Source organism: Rhinatrema bivittatum, chromosome 5 (genome assembly GCF_901001135.1).
Source record: "Rhinatrema bivittatum chromosome 5, aRhiBiv1.1, whole genome shotgun sequence".
Classification (NCBI taxonomy): domain Eukaryota; kingdom Metazoa; phylum Chordata; class Amphibia; order Gymnophiona; family Rhinatrematidae; genus Rhinatrema; species Rhinatrema bivittatum.
In genome coordinates, this window is record NC_042619.1 from 375,071,020 (window position 1) to 375,091,731 (window position 20,712).

A 20,712-nucleotide genomic window follows, 5' to 3' on the forward strand; every position below is an offset into this window, starting at 1 on the left:
GTGCGTTGGGGCCGGGCGCTCCCGCGTTTGCCGCACGCACAGTTTGGATCGCATACCACTCGATACTCTATTCTAATGAAGGACGTCGGGATGCCGGAACATCTGGGACTCAGAACAGGCAGACTTCAGAACGTCAGGACATCGAAGTGTCAGGGACATCTACGAATAGACAAGGGATCCCGAGGCTTATGGAAAGGAAGCCTGAGACTGGAACATACCATGAAGGTTAACGACAGGGAAGACTACGTTGGGCGAAGACATCACGAAGAAGACATCACGAAGAGAGAAGACTTGAAGACAAAGTCTTCTGGACAGGAGCTCGAAGATATTCACGTTGGAACAGTGGAACTTAGAGGATGGAAGCTGGAACTCCGAAGATGGACTCTGGAGGGTGTTGATCCAAGGAAGATGGTGTGAATCCATCCGAAGGCCCTGAAGGAATGAAGCTGCACCTTTTTATAGGGCAGGAGCAGGAAGAGCGCTGAAGACGTCATCTGGGAGGGCTGAAGATGAACTTCCTGTGCTGTACCTTTAAATAGAAAGAAGAGCCGCGCGGCCAGCCCCTACAGGGAGCCCTGGGGCACAGGGGGAAGAGCCAAGGCCTGCAGCAACGCTGGAAAAGGTAAGTGGGAGCCTTGGGGGGCTCCTGCCGCTGAAGAGGCGCTGCGCTGGGCCTGACAACGGTCCCAAAGAGGAGAAGACACTGGTGGCTCCCTGCTGCGAGGAGGAGACTCTGGCGGCGGCACTCAGGCCGCAAAGAGGGGAATCCCGGCAGGGAATTCCCCTGCAACTGAGAGGCTCCAGTGGCGGACCTAGGGCCGCAGAAGAGAGGGGAATCCCTGTGAGGGGATTTCCCCGAAGGTAGCATCTGTGCAGCTCCAGCCACTCAGGAGGCAGCAGTGCAGCAACGGCCACGAAGAAGGAGGCAACGCAGCTCAGTGGCAGACTGGGTCGCAGAGGTGAGGCCCTGTCCGCAGAGCAGCCGTGGGCATGAGTGACGTTTTGACCCTATAGTTTTCTGCCAGTTCCTCTGCTAGGGTAGTGAGACCCTGTAAAGCCTTTGTAATCGGGCCTTCTGGGGAAGTGTTATTGGGTATATAAGTGCAGCATTCCTCCCTAGCATTACACATACTCCACCCTTCTCAGCTAACATCATATCTAAGACCATCCCATTTTCCCAGGCCATTCTACTGTTGGCATCTTAATTGTTTTGCAATTCCCTTTAGAGCATCCCATGTGTAATTAATAAATCGCTGCTGATTATAATATATGTAATTTATCCAATTTACATTCTTATTGATTATGGCCCATCAGAAGAGGGCGGATTCAAACCCTGCTGCTATCTGATTCCGGGCTTTGAATTCATTGGGGACTCTTCTTGGTACTCCTGTGGAGTCTAAATATATCCTTTCGTCAAAGGATGTCCCTTGAATATCCCTTTTTATTCTTTTGTGCTCTATTTTCTCCCTTTTAAATGCCAGGGTGAATGGAATTGCCAGTTGTACTACTGCACAAATGCCAGTCCAATTAGTGGTCTTATTACTCTTCCTCTGCAGTACCTCCATAAGTCTGCTCCTGCTACTCACAAATTCGAGTAATTTATTTATTTATTTATTTATTTAAATAATTTATATACTGGAGGTTCCTGTATAATATACATATCACCCCGGTTCACAAAGAACAGTAACTATCGCTACATATAGCGGTTTACATAGAACAGAATAAAAAAGAAGTTTTTACATTGAACAAAACTAAGTAAGCAAGTTTTTACATTGAACAAATTAATCGAAGTAAGCAAATAGTGTATGATATTTAACCGTTAATAAACATGCAGTTAATAAATCAATGAATAACATGGAAAATATGAAGTCAATATGAGTATATGTATGTAGTATGTATGAAGTCAGCATGTGTAAATTTCTGATTGAAAAAAGGAAGAAAATACTAGATCTGAATAAATCGTTGTGGGCTTGAAAAGACTTTTCTTCGTGTTCTTGGCTCTAGGGGAAAGCTTGTTTGAACAGCCAAGTCTTAAGTTTCTTTTTAAATGTAGAGTGGCATGGTTCCAAACGAAGGTCTGGAGGGAGCGAGTTCCAAAGTGAAGGGCCCGCTGTGGATAATGCACGTTTCCTCAGAACGGATTTCGCCGGTTGTGTGATTAGTCTGTTCTGATAGGCGCTTCTGGTTGGTTTCACGGATGTGTGTAATTGAATTTGAAATGTTAGGTTGAGAGGTGCGATGTTGTGTAAGGCCTTATGTATCATCATTAAAGACTTGAACTGGATCCTGTATTTTATCGGAAGCCAGTGGAGATGGTGGAGAATTGGGGTGATATGATCTCTTTTTTTGGCATTTGATAGAATTCTTGCAGAGGCGTTCAGGACCATCTGAAGTGGTTTGATGGTGCATGCTGGTAGGCCTAGGAGGAGAGAGTTACAGTAATCCAGCTTTGGGAGTATGATGGCTTGTAAAACCATGCGGAAGTCTCTGTATAGGAGGAGAGGTTTGAGTTTCTTTAATGTTTGAAGTTTAAAGAAACATTCTTTTGTTGTGTTGTTGACGAATTTGTTGAGACTGAGTCTGCTGTCTAAGATGACTCCCAGGTCTCTAACTTGTTGCGTGGTGGAGAGCCCTGCGGTGTCCGGATGTTGGTTAGTGTTAGAATGTGGGGAGGGGGTATAGTTTTCCGGTGCTATAATGAGGATTTCAGTTTTGTTTTTGTTTAGAACCAAGTTGAGGCTGGTGAGTAGATTGTTGATAGCTGACAGACATTTATTCCAGTATGATATGGCTTTGTGTAGGGAATCTTCTATAGGGATGAGGATTTGAATATCATCCGCGTATAGGTAATGTCTTAGCTTAAGGTTAGTGAGAAGTTGACAGAGTGGGAGCAGATAAATATTGAAAAGAGTCGGGGAGAGGGATGATCCTTGTGGTACCCCCCTTTTGGATTCGATGGTGTGGGACTCTTTGTTATTTATCTTGACCTTGTATGATCTGTTCTCCAAAAACGATTTGAACCAGTTAAAAGCTACTCCTGTAATGCCGATGTCTATTAGGCGTTGCAAGAGGCATGAGTGGTTAACGGTATCAAACGCTGATGAGAGATCCAGGAGAGCGAGGAGGCAAGGTTGGCCCTTTTCTAGGTTGAAAATGATAGTGTCTGATAATGATGTTAATAATGATTCGGTATTCATAGTCTTACAAAAGCCAAATTGGTTTGAGGTGAGGATATTGTTTTCGTCAAGATATTCTGTAAGTTGTTTGTTTACAACTTTCTCCATAACTTTGGCAATCAAAGGGAGGTTTGCTATGGGTCTAAAGTTAGCTGGGTCTGAGGTGGGTAAGTTGGGTTTTTTGAGGAGCGGCTTGAGCATGGCTAACTTGAGTTGGTTCGGGACATGTCCTTGGTTGAAGGAGCAGTTAATAATGTCTGCTAAAGGTTTGGCTATGGTGTTGGTGATCAGACTCAGTTTGTTGGATGGAATATGGTCTGATGGATGGGAGGATGGTTTTATCTTCTTGAGAATATTCTCTATTTCTAGAGTGGATGTGAGCTCAAAAGTGTTGAGCACTGTTAGTGAAGTGTTGGGTTGTTTGACATTTGGGTGCGATGGTTGTTGATCTGTTGGGAGTGGTGGTTGTTGAGCGGTTGAGTGTGGTGTTTGTTGAGCGGGTGATTGCGAAGATTGGGGGGTGAGGTTGATTACGTGTTTTGGATGTGTAGATGGTCCCTTGAGGGGGGCTAGGAGTGAGGTGATTTTGTTGTCGAAGAAGTCTGCCAGTTCGTTCGCTTTATTGAGTGCTTGACCGTCTGGAATGGTAGGTGCCGGGGGTTTTGTGAGGGTTGATACATAGGAGAAAAGAGCTCTTGAATCAAAAATGAGGTGGTGGATTTTTTTGGAGAAGAATATTCTCTTTGTTGTGTTGATGTTGTTTCTGTATGAGTTAAGGCATGATTTGTAGATGAGGAGGGTGGTTGAAGATGGGTTTTTTCGCCAATTTTGTTCCTTGCATCTCAACTCGTGTTTATGATTTTTTAGCTCCAGTGTGAACCAGGGTCTCCTGTTGTCTTTGTTTGGATTGATAGATTTAGTTGTCATGGGGCAAATTTGATCTGCAACCTTTTTAGTGATGTTGGTCCATGATGAAGTTGCTGAGTTTATATCGGATAGGTCTAGGTGCTCAAGTTCCTTGGCCAAGTGTTCACTGAGTTGGTCTCCTGAGCACTGTTTCCTAAGCGATATAGTTAATTTCCTACCTCCATCAATCCTGTCACATTCCAGGTTGCAGTACAGGTATCCAATTCTCCCACTTGCTGATTGAACCCTAACCCCTGCCGTGAGAGGCAGGCAGTGTGGTTCCAAGTACTTGGGGAGAATACTGGAGGTACCTGCTGCCCTTATGTGGCTTCAGGACCAGGAATTGGAGGGCCAGAGACTTACAGTTGACGTTCCAAGCCATTTCATCTTGATACAGTCAGTCCTTCTGGATTGTTGTTCCAACCAAAAGGAAATGGCACTATCTGTGCTGTAGGTCTCTCAGAAGCACAAGCATAACAGTTGCTCTTGTTCAGGGTTTTCACTGTATATTTTATCCATTCCACCCAGGCATTTACCTCCCCATATCCTGTTTCTACCTCAATAGTCTGGCTTAGGTCTTTTATGGTTACTACTCTCACTACCTTGGGGACATTTAATGGGGGTCTGAATGGTTGAATTCCAGGCATTACTGTGGAACTAGTATTAAGTTGTGGGGTTTCTTCAATTAATATCTGGAAGCAGCAGGCTAATGGGTCCTTCCCATTTACTGATAATCCTATCCCAAATCTCTTGGTGTGTAATTCCCCTCTTTTTGTCTTTGCCCCGGTGACTGTCAAATAAATTCGATTACATTCCTTGTCAAAACATTGTGGATTGATTGTGCCTTTAACTATGGAAATTAACTGTCTCAGTTCTCTGTCTCTGTGTCCAGCAGATGCTACCTATCCCTTTGCTTCTGTTATCCATTCCACTTACTCCCAGGTGGGGCAATATATATTATAGCATATATACTTGTCCCTCCTTGCATATGACCATTGAGACTGAGCATTTCCACAGTCTATCAATTGGCACACATCGAAAACAGCTGTATAGGGCTGGTCTTTTGCACTCAAATTTATTGTAAACGTTATAGAGCCCCCATACTCATCTGTCCAATACCGGGAGCCGCCTTGGCCAGGGACTCTTGCGTAACCACTGCTAACCCCAGATTCCACCCCTGGCCATCCAGCTACTATCATCATCCCTATCATAATACCTTTAAGGGGTATCCTATTCTTTACATTCTCCATGTTGGGTTAATGTGGGATAGGAGTTTGGCTTTCCAGGCTGCTGGAAAACCACATCATGGGAAGAGAGACTCCATTGCCACATCTGACTGTTTTCTCCTTAGGCCTACGCTTGGTGTAAAGAAAATGTCATACTCTGACCGCAGCATATGAACAGCCTCCAGCTAACAGGAAGTCAGCAGGAAACATGTAGTGCAAGCTTCTGCAGCCCCAGAATAGCTCATGACCTACTTGCATTTATGTGGTGTTTCACACCTAGATAGGTTAGTACAAATGACCAGCTAATGACCTCCCCCCTCCCTGCCTGCAGACTGACCGCTTGCACCTACTGCCCACTTGCGCCTACGTAGTAAAAGGTCAGCATAAACATTTATGTGGAAATATTGTAGCAGGAAAATATGTGACGTATGTATCATATCAAATGCTATGAGATCATTTACAATAAAAGAGCAGCCTTCCCAAAAGCCTGGAGGAGACGCTTCACCATGAATCCTGTGTGAGGTGTCTTCATTACCGTTGCTACATCTGGTGAGCCCGACGTGATTTAAGTCTTGATCCAAGGAGTGACCCGAGACGTGACAACTCCCTGCTCATCCGGCTGGACAGAAAGCCTAGATGCGCATCGTAAAACAGCAAAACTCGCTCCCACAAACGTAAGTATTTTTTTCTCAGCGAGTTTGCTCTCAACAACAGACCCGTCGTAAGTATTTATTCAGCGAGTTTGTTCCCAAACATTCGTGAGTATGGGAGGTAGCATTTCAATTCAGCATAGAAGTCATGCGGAAGAATTGAAAATATTAGTGAAGAATCATTATTTAGTCACCAAGGGAGAAAGGGTACATATCAAATTGGGGGACATGGAAAAATTGATGAAAGAGATAGTTCCCTGTACGTACCAGGATCAGTCCAGACGGTGGGTTATGTCCCCCGTCCAGCAGATGGAGTCAGATCAGAGCTCGAGAGTGGCACCTCATATAGCAGCGCACCCTCTGCTGGAGCTCAGTATCTTTCTGACTCCAGCAGATGCGAGTTGGGGAAATCAGTGCTTCCCCAGTGTGACAGGTTTTTTGGTTATTTTCTCTCTTTGCTCAGTTCTTCCTGTCATGTTTTATTTATATTAACAATTTGGATCCAGTTGTACAAAAAAAAATAAATAAAAAAAAAATTTAATTTTAATTTCTGAGGAGGCGTGCTTTTCTCTGCTCTGTCTCCTTCTGTATTTACCTCTCCGTCCCTTGAGGGTTCGCTGGGGGGGTAAGTTTTATTCTTTGTACAAGTTTTATTTTCAGCTATTTCCTTTGACGGTCCCGCGGCCCGGCAGACTTTCTCGCGGGCCTGGGCGCGCCGGCAGAAGGGGGTTTCCCGCCGGCGCTTGAGGACTCGTTGGGCGGGTTGTGAAGGCCTTTAGGCCCCCCCGCGGTGCGCTTCGTTTTGGCCCCCCCCCCCCGCGGCATTTGTTTTTCAGCGGCGCTGCCGGAGGAGAACCATGCCACGATTCTCCCGTTGCGAGACCTGCGGCGACCCGGGGTCTCGTTTTTCGCGGGAGGGTGTGTGTCCTCGATGCCTCCCCGAGGGGGAAGGTGAAGCGCACACCTCGGTCTCGCTCCCGACACCATCCTCCCCGCAGCCCGGGCAGCGAGGGCCAGCCACTTCCTTGCCGATGGTGGGAAAGGCGGCCATTTTGGAACAGGATCTGAGCGCAGGAAATTCGCCGGAGGAGAAAGGGGCTGTTATGGGGCCCCCTCGCCTGCATAGTTGTCCCGAGGAAGGTCGACTCGCTCATCCACCCCCAGGGGATCCGGCTGCTGCTGCTCCTCCCGGGCTGCCCTTTTTCTCTCCGGACTTTATTCTCAAGATGCACACAGCTTATTTACAGGGCCTGGCAGCTCCGGGAGGTGTCCCAGCAGGTCCTCCTGCACCAAAACTTCCTAAGCTCGCAGTCCCTCCTCCCGGGTCCCTCACCCCGGCTGGGGCAGTTCCAGGGACCTCTGCCTTGCCATCTCAGCCACGGTTGGTGGGAGCGGCTTCCACGTCGGGGGTTGACCCCTTGGATCTTCCGGACCCTGCACACCCGGAGGGACAGGCGGAGGGCGACGATCCTCGCGCCCTGCGCATTTTCCACAAAGAGGAGCTGGAGGACCTCCTTCAGCAGACCCTGCAGGAGCTAGATCTGGATCCGCCACCAGATCCCCCGGCACCAGTGACCCCGGCGATTGCGACCTCATCAAAAAAAGGGGATCCAGTTCTGGCTGCCCTCCAGCCTAGAGCGAAGGCTTTCCCAGTGCATGAGTCTTTTCTACAGCTTCTCACTGGGGAATGGGACGTCCCTGAGGCGGCTTTGAAGGTCACCCGTGCCATGGAAAAACTTTATCCCTTGCCGGAGGATTTTTTGGATTTCATTCGATTCCCTAAAGTGGATTCGGCGGTCTCAGCGGTGACGAAACGGACCACGATCCCCGTCACGGGCGGGACAGCAAGCTGGAGACGTTCCTTAAGAGGGTTTTTGAAGTTTCGGCCTTGGGAATGCGGGCCGTCATGTGCAGTTCTTTGACTCAGAGGGCCAGTCTCCTGTGGGTTCAACATCTCTTAACGTCCCGGCAGTTACCTCCGGAGGAAGCCGCCCAGGCCGACAGCCTGGAGTCTGCCATTGCTTACGGGGCTGATGCCCTGTATGACCTGTTCCGTGTACTGGCTCGGTCCATGGTTTCTGTGGTGGCAGCACGGAGGCTCCTGTGGCTGCGGAATTGGTCTGCGGACGCCTCGTCCAAGTCTAGCCTGGGTTCTATGCCTTTTCGGGGGAAGTTTCTCTTCGGCAATGATCTCGATGAAATCATCAAGTCGCTGGGGGAGAACTCGGTACATCGTCTACCTGAAGACAGGCAGCGTCCTTACCGGGCGTTTGCTTCCACTAGAACCAGGGCTAGAGCACAGCGGCGTTACAGGTCGTACCGACAGCCTGGTTCTCGCGCAGCTCCCAGTAGATCGCAGCCTTGGTCCCGTTCCTTTCGCGGGCGGCGTCCCGCGAGAGAGGCCTCGGGACAGGGAAATACCTCCACCAAGCCTTCCCAATGATGCCAGAGCGACCCACTCCTCCAGTCCGCCCATCGGGGGCAGACTCACGGCATTCTTCGAGGAGTGGGTACGGATAACTTCAGACCAGTGGGTGCTGGACACCATACAACACGGTTACGCCTTGGAGTTTGTCCGTCCGCCAAGAGACAGGTTCGTCTTCTCTCCTTGCGGCTCCGACCTCAAGCGGATGGCGGTTCAACAGACGTTGGACCGGCTTCAGGACATCGAGGTTATTGTTCCCGTTCCCTCTGCCGAGGTGGGCTCGGGCCATTATTCCATCTACTTCGTAGTTCCCAAAAAGGACGACTCGTTCAGACCCATCCTGGACTTAAAGGAAGTAAACCGCTCACTACGGGTCAGTCGGTTCCGCATGGAGACGTTGCGGTCGGTAATTGCAGCAGTCCACCAGGGGGAGTTCCTGGCTTCTCTGGATCTGACAGAGGCGTATCTACACATCCCTATACGTCCGGACCACAGACGATATCTCCGCTTCAAAGTTCTGGATCAGCATTTTCAATTCCGGGCTCTGCCTTTTGGACTCGCGACGGCCCCCACGAACTTTCACCAAGATCATGGTGGTGGTGGCGGCGGCCCTCCGACGGGAGGGGATCTTAGTACATCCCTACCTGGACGACTGGCTGGTGCGGGCAAAGTCCTTCTCGCATGGACAGGCTTCGGTGACCAGGGTTTTGGAGATGCTTCGCTCTCTAGGCTGGGTGGTGAATCTGACCAAGAGTTCCCTAGTTCCCTCTCAGCGCTTGGATTTTCTGGGAGCGACCTTCGACACTCAACAGGGCATGGTTTTCCTACGAGCGGACAAGGCCCTCTCCTTGAGGGAGCACATCAGGCACTTCGCGTCTTTGACGGAACCCACCGCTTGGAATTATCTACAGCTTCTGGGAGTGATGGCATCCACCATAGACATGGTTCCCTGGGCATTTGCACACCTACGCCCGCTGCAGGCGTCCCTGCTCTCTCGTTGGAAACCGGTGTCACAGGAGTATCAGGTGATTCTGCCTCTCCCTCAGTCGGCTCGCGACAGCCTAGAGTGGTGGCTGGTCCCGGCTCACCTGGCTCGCGGCGTCTCTCTAGAAGTTCCATCTTGGGTGGTGGTGACCACCGACGCCAGCCTCGTGGGGTGGGGCGCCGTCTGCGAGCGCAGCGCCATACAGGGGACATGGTCTCTGGTGGAGGCGAGGTGGCCGATCAATCGTCTGGAGACCAGGGCAGTGCGCCTCGCGCTGCAACGTTTCCTCCCCCTGCTTCGGAACAGGGAGGTACGGATTCTCTCGGACAACGCGACTACTGTGGCTTACATCAATCGTCAAGGAGGAACGAGGAGCGCTCAGGTTTCAGCCGAAACCACGCCCCTGATGGCATGGGCGGAACTTCACCTGGTTCGGCTCGCGGCCTCTCACATTGCCGGCGTGGACAACATTCAGGCAGATTACCTGAGTCGGCAAAGGCTGGACCCCGGCGAGTGGTCTCTCTCCAACGAGGCGATGGCTCTCCTGGTTCGTCGCTGGGGAACCCCTCGACTGGACTTGATGGCGACCGCGCTCAACGCCAAGGCCCCGCGCTTCTTCAGTCGCAGAAGGGAGCGGGGGGCAGAGGGGGTGGATGCTCTCGCTCTGCCGTGGCCAGAAGGTCAGCTGCTCTATGTTTTTCCTCCCTGGCCCTTGGTGGGGTAAATACTTCGCAGAATAGAGAATCACAGCGGCCCCGTGATTCTCGTGGCGCCGGAGTGGCCGCGTCGGCCGTGGTTTGCAGATCTGCTGCACATGTCGGTGGACGGGCCGATCCGTCTGAGTCATCTTCCCCGGCTCCTGCAACAGGGACCGGTATTTTTCGAGCAGGCGGCACTCTTTTGTCTTGCGGCCTGGCTTTTGAACGGCGCCGCCTCCGCCGCAGAGGCTATCCAGAGGCGTTAATCTCCACGATGCTCAGGGCACGCAAGCCTTCCACTTCCGTGGCCTACGTTCGCGTATGGAAGGTTTTCGAGTCTTGGTGTGTCGACCATGGAGCCCGGCCCACAGAGGCGACGGTCCCACTGATCCTTCAATTCTTGCAGGACGGGCTGGATAAGGGACTGGCATATAATTCTCTCCGAGTGCAAGTCACGGCTCTGAATGTCCTGGTACAGACAACAGTCTCTCTGCCTCTCCAACCGGATATCGCACGTTTCCTGAAGGGGGTCCGACATTTACGGCCACCGGTCAGGGATCCCTGTCCATCGTGGAGTCTCAACCTGGTTCTTCGAGTACTGGCGGGCGTGCCTTTCGAGCCTCTACATGGCGCTTCACTGAAGGACCTCACTATGAAGACCGTTTTTCTGGTGGCGATCTGCTCTGCCCGCCGCATTTCGGAACTGCAGGCGCTCTCCTGCAGGGAACCTTACCTACGCATTTCGGAAGCGGGGATCTCGCTTCGTACGGTACCATCTTTCCTTCCGAAGGTGGTTTCTTCCTTCCACATGAATTAGACGGTGGAGCTCCCGGCGTTCTCTCCCGCGGATTCGAAGTCTCTTCGTCATTTGGACGTCAAGCGGGTGCTCCTCCACTACCTAGAGGTTACCAATGACTTCCGGGTTTCCGATCACCTGTTTGTGCTCTGGTCAGGACCTAAAAAGGGCTCCGCCGCGTCAAAGACGACCATCGCCCGCTGGATCAAGGATGCCATTTCAGCGTCTTACATTGGGTCCGGTCGGGATCCGCCTAGGGGCGTCAGAGCTCATTCTACACGCTCTCAAGCTGCGTCTTGGGCGGAGTCTCGTGCGGTCTCTCCACAGGAGATCTGCCGGGCGGCGACGTGGAAGTCACTGCATACCTTCGCTAGGCATTATCGGCTACACCTGCCGCCTTCGGCTTCTGAGCACTTTGGCGATCAGGTTATCTGAGCAGGGCTCTCAGGGGCCCACCCGGTTTAAGGAAGCTTTGGTACATCCCACCGTCTGGACTGATCCTGGTACGTACAGGGAAAAGAAAATTATTCCTTCCCTGCTAATTTTCGTTCCTGTAGTACCATGGATCAGTCCAGACGCCCACCACTTTGGGACTGGGAGCCTCTGCTCGGCCTTGTATCTGTAGCTGTCTCTTTTCTGTCTTCTTACTAAGGAGATTGGTACAGCTCCTCATAGTTTTGACTGTTCCGACCTAGTTCTGGGTCGTGCATGTTCTTGTTCTTGATGTTTACTTACGTCAGTTTGTTTGATCCAAATTGTTCTTGTTTTTCTTGCTCGTTTTTGGGCTTTGTTATTCATGATACTGAGCTCCAGCAGAGGGTGCGCTGCTGTATGAGGTGGCACTCTCGAGCTCTGATCTGACTCCATCTGCTGGACGGGGGACATAACCCACCGTCTGGACTGATCCATGGTACTACAGGAACGAAAATTAGCAGGTAAGGAATAATTTTCTTCTTGTCGTTGTCCTTGGTACCCCGAATCAGGAACTCTGAATGTAGAAGACTGGATCCAGATAGGTAATAGTCTGCATACATATCCACGAGCTCCCATAAAGCAGTTATTGCTCTGGAAAAAATGTACAGAGGCTCTAGAACACATCAGGACTAAAACTCTCAAGCCACCACTTTTAGTTCATGCGTCCTTAGAAACAGACAGACTGTCCATCAGCACACCTAGTACACACACTCATCCCTCACCAGATTTGCAAAATCCCTCAGGAACAGCAACTTCGCTGTATCCTCAGCTTCCCATGCCAGAACCCATGACGCAGTCCATTCAGACCTCTCAGTCTGATTCAGAAAAACAGGCCCTAGGCACAATTGAACCACAACCTGGCCAGTGTGGTCCAATTTGCAAAGAAACTCTTACAGGAGAAGAATTATTAGAAGGACTTCAAGTCTTTCTCATTACAGAAAGGACTCCCGTGGTTTCCTCTGCGTTCACCTCAGAGAAAAAACCTCAGGAAACTAAAGACACTGAAATCAGAGAAGCTAGTCTCTCTCCGCCTTACCCTAAAGCTCTTTCACCACCCATAAATTCCCTGTATCCTGAGCTGTCACTGCCTCCTAACCTTCCTGAATTGTCACTGATTCCTGAACCTCCTAACCTGTCACCTAACCCTTGCCTCCAATCCATGCCTATTTTCCATGAGAATGATGAGGAAAGCACAGAGAGTAGTGAGGAAGTTGAAAAAGTCACTGTACCTTCAGCTGTCGCTGGTCCTCCAGCAGCACAAGTTGCCAAATTAGAACGTTCATTTTTTTATGTCACCATTTGGGTTGATTCATTTCATGGATGGACGCTTGCCTTAAGCCCACAAAAAAGAGTTTGTCCTCTGGAGGTATCCCTGACAGCAATTGAATTGAATACTGCCCGGAGTGCCGTACGCAGTAAAAATGCTCCCAGGTCTTCCAAGAAATTAGCATATATGACCTTGGGCCAGGCATTCCTAATATTGCAGCAACATTATAAGCAAGAATGGTTCCAACGTGAGAGAAATGATTTAATAAGACAGTACAATGCTCTGTTGGAAACCAGAATAAACAAAACATACATATTTAAAACACATTTCCCTACAGGGAATGAAAGGGGCCCCTCACACATCAAAAAAGATTCAATGTATGTTACAACTGTGTTGAAATTTGGCCAAGACACTGTAAATTTCATGTGAAATGTTTTCCTTTTCACAAAGTTAAATTAGACCAAATTTAAAATGACCTAGTGACTCTGAACCTTATATTTCATAGCTATTGATTACATTAATAGTGCACAGAATTAGTATTTTGTTAGGACAAAGTAGATTAGGATAGCATCTGGCTATTGATTCATTGAATAGAGTTCTCTTTCCTCTGTTTATTTTTCTCTTGAGAAACACACTGTCTTTCTGTTGTTTAACTCATGTGGGGGAGGGAGAACTTTTGAAAAGAAAAAAACTGAACTTAGTACTGCAGTTTATCTCTCTAATTCTGTATTTGTATATCTCTGATACATTTCTTTAACTGTGCGCTGAAGCTTTCAAACGGGGCGCGAGACAGATCAGGTCTTCTGCTGATCCAAATCTATTTTCCCTCAGGCTTCAAAACAAAAACTTTTTAATGCTTTCAGACTTTTTTAATACTGAATTGAGGTTACTGACAAAGACATTTCCTAGTGTTAAAATTTACGATCAGTGCTGAGCGGAAGTAAAGGTTTGTGGTGACAGGCACAGCACTGCTTATAGAAGTATTTTTGTCAGTGACTTGTGCGGCGAACGGAAAAAAGAAAAAAAAAAGTTACTTTTGTTTAAACGGAGCATATTTAAGCTCTACTCATTTGTTAATTAACTGTTTGATGTTTAAGTTCTAATTCTTCTCATTACTTAGTATTGCACATTACACTTCAGCTCAGAATCTTATGGATTGAATTTATTCTAGGTTGACATCTATAAAGTGATGATAGTGTATCCACTAGGAGGCACTGTGTTATTCTACCAAATGTTACTACCAGATATACCATATTGTTTTTTTGTTATCTTAATAACTCTTTGAATACTAGTTTTATTTCAGGAAACTTCAGTTTTATTTTCTTTTTCTAAATTTTATTCAGAATTCTGAACCTTTATTTTTTACTAATAGAGGTTGCTACATCTAAAGCAATCCCTCCCAAGTCTTTTCTTGCAAATCCAAATTGATTTTATTAAATGGTATAATAGAATTGATTCTCCAAGGTTAAAAATGTAACAATTTCACTTTAATCATTACCTTAATAATTTTTTGCTGTGTGCCAGAATTTAATATTTTCCAGATTGACAGTCTTCCTGTCATGAGACATGTGAAGATGAACGCTTTACTTTGCAGCTTCTTTTAACAATTTTTTCAAACATTTCTTACACATCCTTTTGATTTTTGATCTAAATTTATTTCTGATACATCTTGATATGACACGTTGTTGCTTCATTGTTTTAATACTCATAAAGTGGAAAAACATTATATAAGATTAGTAATAGTAGAATTATAGCCTTAATGAAATGTCATTAATTAATCTGAATTTCAGTTTTTTCCTATATTAGGTTCCCGACGCTACAAGAAACACATATCACAATTTAAGCCTTGATGAATGAAAAATTGATACACCTTGCTGTAAGATTGACTATGACATCATTAAATTTTATTAATCTTGCTGCAGCAGTCAGCGCAAAAAGCAGAACTAGCTGCAGTCATTCTACCTTTGCAATTTTTATCAATGCTGATTTAAACATTATTTCTGATAGCCAGTATGTTTGTACTGTTGCTTCTTCTCTTCCTGGAGCATAAACACAAACAAACAGAAAGCGGGAAATGCTATGCCATTGGACTTTGCCATTGGTCTTCCCCCTAAAACACTTTAAATCATCTAAATATATCAAATTCAAATCGGACCACAGCCGCGGATAATCATTATGGGACTAAAGTTAGTCACCCACAACCGTCAGTTCTGTATTACCTAATACTGTCTGGCATGGTCCCGTTCCCGGGCATGCTACTGTGCTTTCTCCCACAGGTCCAATTTGGGTGCCAATCCATTGTATGAAGCCGTGGAAAGATGGAAAGGCGTCCGGATCCACTAAACCCGATCCCAAACTTCTCCCTGAGCCTCCACAATCCACAGACGGTTAGAGACCAGACTCCCCGCAAAAAGCAGCCCCTGATGACCTGGAGATAGATCAAAGCCCTATCCCACCACTCTGCACAACTCCTGGAACAGCAAGGCTTTGAGAAAACTCCAGAGAACTTCTTATTAGCTGCCTTTTCTTGCCTGAATGCCAACTCAATAACAATTGTGTTCTGTATACTCATATTTAGCTTCATCTCTCCTGCCATAGCGATGTCTGAACAAGAACTATTGACAATCCAATATGTACATTACCAATGCACAGACTTTATCACAACTATTGAACCAAACAGATTGCTGGGTTTTGCATACACATGCCAGCCATTCCAGAGAAGGACTATTGATGCATGCAGTCTTTTAACCTATCAAGATGGACTAATTACCCATGGACTTACAGAAGGGTCTTTTATAAATTCACCAGTCAATTACACAGTAATGTATTTGGATAGTAGGGTACAAATGAATGCTGTTTTTGTTGGAATATAATAATTACAGTATCACAGGGCACAGGGTAGGAAAATACCCATATTGCAATCAAACATTCATTCTGCACCACATCATGTCTAGAAAATACTCCTTCCTTAAACCATCACTGAACACATGCACAATTTCACAATATCTTCTGGCTCCAAGTCTCAGAAAGACTATTCTCATTTCTGTATATATATATATATCAGATTATAAAGCAAATCTCACACATACCATAGAGCAGATAGAGACCATGATTGCAGAAGCGCCACCCTCAGATAAGAACACCGGCATCCCCCTGGGACTGGCTATAGTCCTGGCTTCCTAGTATCGGTAGTATCACACGACTCCTTCCTGTTGCATTCCTGATAAAAGGCTTCCTTGTTTGGCTTGGTGCGTTCAGTGCATACCCCATCTCATATCCATTCTAAAACCTCAATCTCGGCCTGGATAAAGAGATGTTCTGTATGTTGCTTACAATTAAATTAAAAAGAAAAAAGAAAAAGACGAAATGTGGGATAGGAGTTTGGCTTTCCAGGCTGCTGGAAAACCACGTCATGGGAAGAGAGACTCCATTGCCACATCTGACTGTTTTCTCCTTAGGCCTACGCTTGGTGTAAAGAAAATGTCATACTCTGACCGCAGCATATGAACAGCCTCCAGCTAACAGGAAGTCAGCAGGAAACTTGTAGTGCAAGCTTCTGCAGCCCCAGAATAGCTCATGACCTACTTGCATTTATGTGGTGTTTCACACCTAGATAGGTTAGTACAAATGACCAGCTAATGACCTCCCCCCTCCCTGCCTGCAGACTGACCGCTTGCACCTACTGCCCACTTGCGCCTACGTAGTAAAAGGTCAGCATAAACATTTATGTGGAAATATTGTAGCAGGAAAATATGTGACGTATGTATCATATCAAATGCTATGAGATCATTTACAATAAAAGAGCAGCCTTCCCAAAAGCCTGGAGGAGACGCTTCACCATGAATCCTGTGTGAGGTGTCTTCATTACCGTTGCTACAGGTTAAGGCGTACATAACTGTCCCCTCTATATACCTCCCCATGTTCTTTCTTGTCCTCACACAATCTTTTCTATATACCCAGCAAAAGAAAATTAATGCAATCACAAGCAATGGTATTAATATCCCAATTTCTAATTCCTCTGTCTACATAAACCTTCAGTTCTTAAGCAAATTTCTCAAGGAAAATGCCGACTTATGGCCCCAAAGGTGAGAGCCAAAGTTTGCCTACTCAAATTCATTCAAAGTATTCGAGGACTCTGTTCCTCCTTTTCCTTAAGAAATATCATGGGTACCTTCTACCTCCTAAGTCTTTATATGTGGTATACCAAAACGTTACCAATTCCCCAGTGTTAGGTCTAATTGTTCAATTTTTATTACCCTTATTCCCCAAAAGTTCCCCTCCCACATGACAAATATCCCTGGTCCCGTAGTCCATGTATCTAGCAATGGTTCACACAGTACATTAAATCTAGTTACTGGATCCCAACTAGGGTTATCATAAGGGCCGGGATCCCAGCCCAAAAGAGAATACGAAGTATAACTGTTCATGCAAAGTTCTTAGTCTTTTCTAGTAATTCTTATCTTAAGTGGATTGTCTGTGTTTGTCAATTTCCATTGGGAAGGGTCTGCCAGCAGCTGCACGGGTCCCTTGATTCGGGGAGTGATAGTCCACCCTTTCTCATTTGTCCGCACCACTGTTTCTGTGGTCAGAAGGATTTGAAATGGTCCTTCCCACTTTGGCTATAACTTAGACTCCTTCCACACCTTTACCAACACCCAGTCTCCAGGCTGGAACCGGTGTACCCCAAAGTCCAGTGGAGGGGTCTGGGCCAATAGCCCCTTTTCCCTTAAGTGAGATAAAGAAGAAGGTAGTGCCAGTATATAATTCTTTAGAAACAGATCCTTTGTTTTAAATACTGGTATTTCCCCAGGCCCTCCCAAATAGGGTAATCCAAACCATCTTATAGGGGGATATTCCCAAATCCTTCCTGGGGTGAGTCCTTACCCGTAACAATGCCAGGGGTAAGCACTTGGTCCTGGGCATTTTAGTTTCTAACATAATTTTAGAAATTTGTTGTTTCCGAGTCTGATTCATCCTTTCCACTTTCCCAGAAGATTATGGTTGCCAGGGAGTATGAAAGTGTCTATTGAGCCCCAGTCCCTCCATTACCCCTTGTAGGACTTTGGAGGTGAAATGACTCCCCTGATCTGAGTCAATGTGTTCAACCAGTCCATATCGTAGGATGATTTGTTCCAAGAGCACTTTCATAACCCCCTTAGCCATGGCAGATATCATAGGGAAGGCATCAACCCATCCGGTGAGATGGTCGACTATTACTAAAAGGAATTTGAGTTTCTTGGATGGGGCATTTCAGTAAAGTCTATGTGTATACTTTGAAAAGGCCTTAGGCCTGGATCCCTCCCCCCTGGGGCTGTTTTTCCTCAAAATTCTCCTATTTATTTTCTGACATATGGGACACCTCTCACATATCTGTTTAACCACTGTGTAAATTCCTATACAACCGTATTTTCTAAGGACTACATCACAAAGAGCTTGAGCTCCCCTGGTGGAGGATTGCCATAATTTCCTGTACTAGTGACTTGTTTAGCATCTGGTGCCCATCTGGGAGGAGCCAGGCTCCTGCTTCATTCTGAACTGCCCACATTTCAGTGAGCTCAGCTTGTTCTTTTGAGTTAAACTCTGGCATAGCCCTAATTGGGGCTAAAGTTGGTACTGATGTATACAGGCTTATGCAGTCCTTTTATAACGCCGCCTCCTTAGCAGCCTCATCTGTTAACTGATTCCCCCTGGCTTCCAGGGTGGTAGTTTTACAATGACCAGGTACATGAACCACTGCCACCTCCCTTGGTAACATCAGAAAACGCCGGACCAGACCATGGCTTGGGAAGAGCAAGTTTGCTTACCATAAACGGTGTTTTCCATAGATAGCAGATGAATTAGCCATGCTGTCTGGGATGTCCTCCGGACCTGTAGGTGGCGGAGCTCTCAAAGTAAAGATCTGAGTCTTGGTGTAGTGTGTGCCTGCTTGGCACCTCCCCCGCTTCCCTCAGTCCGTGACTAAGCAGATGAAAAGGTAGCAAGAACTGTCTGGGGAGGCGGGAGGGTCAGCATGGCTAATATTCATCTGGTATCTACGGAAAACACCGTTTACAGTAAGCAAACTTGCTCTTTTCCTGTAGATAAGCAGCATGAATTAGCCATGCTGTCTGGGAGTCCCCAGCTGTGTTTGTGATGAGTTTGGTTATGCGCTCAAGACAGTGGATAAAGCATGTGTACAGTTCCTTGTTTGGTTCATCGCATTAGGAAGTGCCCGCTTCGAGAATCTTTGTGCCCATGTTAGCGTTGGCCGCTGTGAGCTTGTCCAAGCAGTAGTGGGTAGTGAATGTATGTAGCGAGGACCAGGTTGCAGCCTTGCAAATGTCCAGAATGGGCACGTCACGCAATTGGGCCTTGGAAGCCACCATAGCACGACCTGGTATGCTTTAGGTGATGAAGCTAAGGACTCTGAGCGTTTCTGGTAGCAGAATCGTATGCAGTTTCAGATCCAAGTTGACAGGGTTCTCTTGGAAACAGGTAGTCCTGGAGCATTAGGGTTAAAGGATACGAAGAGCTGCGATACTCTGTTGTCGGAGGCTGTTCTGCATTTATAGTAAGCGAGTGCCCGCTTGCAATCCAGTGTGTGTAGTCTATGTTCTGCAGCATTGCTATGAGGCTTAGGATAGAAGGTTGGAAGAGTGATAGACTGGTAGAGGTGGAAAGATGAAACCACCTTAGGAAAGAAGCTGGGATGCTTACGTAACGTGACCTTGTCGTGATAGAATTTCAGATATAGAGAATAGTGTACTAGGACTTGTAGCTCACTGACACGTCTCGCAGAGGTAAGTGCTACTAGAAAGAATACTTTCCAGGAAAGGAATCTGGGATGACAAGTATCCAGAGGTTCGAAGGGTGGTAACATGAGTTGTTCTAGCACAATATTCAAGTCCCAAGGTATGGGAGGCTTCTGGATCGGTGGGCATAGACGTAGCACACCTTTCATAAATCTCGAAATGAGGGGGTGAGAGGATATCGTTGTGTCATTGTGCAGAGAGTGATATGCTGCTATGGCACTTAGGTGGACTCTGACTGAGGCCATGGCTAGCCCTTTTTGGTAGAGTAAATGAAGGTATGTCAATAGTCGTTCTGGTGGACACGTGAGTGGGTCCATTCCGCTGTCTGAGCACCAAGAGGCATACCATGCCCATTTCTGTTGGTAATTTATTGTCGCGGAGGGCTTTCTAGAAGAGATCAGAATATCTTGAGGTGACAGGTCTAGGCTTTGGAATACCAGCCTTTCAATCTCTACGCCGTGAGATTCAGAGAGGAATGGACTGGATGCAGGAGGGAGCCTCCTTCTTGAGTGAGGAGGCAAGAGTTGCTTCCCAGGGGAATCGGTCGGTCCACCAATAACCAAATCAGGTATGCGTACCACAGCTGTCTGGGCCACGCTGGAGCGATTAGAATTAGATCTGTGTTGTCTGTGATACACTTCTGGACCATGCGAGATATCAGCGGTATTTGGGGGAAGGCATACAACAGACCCTCCGCCCAGTCTTTGAAAAATGCGTCCTGTGCTAGTCTCTGGGAACTGGGATATACCGAGCAGAAAGTCTGGATCTTGCAGTTGCGTTCTGTAGCGAAGAGGTCGATGCATGGCGAGCCCCAGGTTTGAAAAAGTTTGAGTGCCACGTCCTGATGAAGTTCCCATTCGTGGGGGTGAAATATTCTGCTCAGTTTGTCCACCCTGGTGTTATTGATGCCAGGTAGGTAGGTGGTCTGCAGTGTTATGGATTTTTTGTTTGCCCATTCCAGAATTTTTATTGCTTCCTTGCACAGGGTCCAGGAACTGCACTCTCCTTCCTTGTTTATGTAGAACATGGCCACCTAATTATCCATGTGGATCATGACTGTTTTCCCCTTTAGTGTTGCCTTGAAGGCTCAAGAGAGCATTTCGAATTGCTCTCAGTTCCAGTAGATTGATTTCCTGCATGCGTTCCCAGACAGACCATAGGCCCTGAGTTTGCAGGCGGATTAGGTGAGCGCCCCATCCTTTGGTGGACGCGTTTGTGGTGAGTATGATATGATGGGCTGGGGGTCGCAGTGGGACTCCCACTGTGAGAGCTGCCGGTGTCAACCACCAGTCCAAGTCCTGCTTCATGCTGGGCAGGA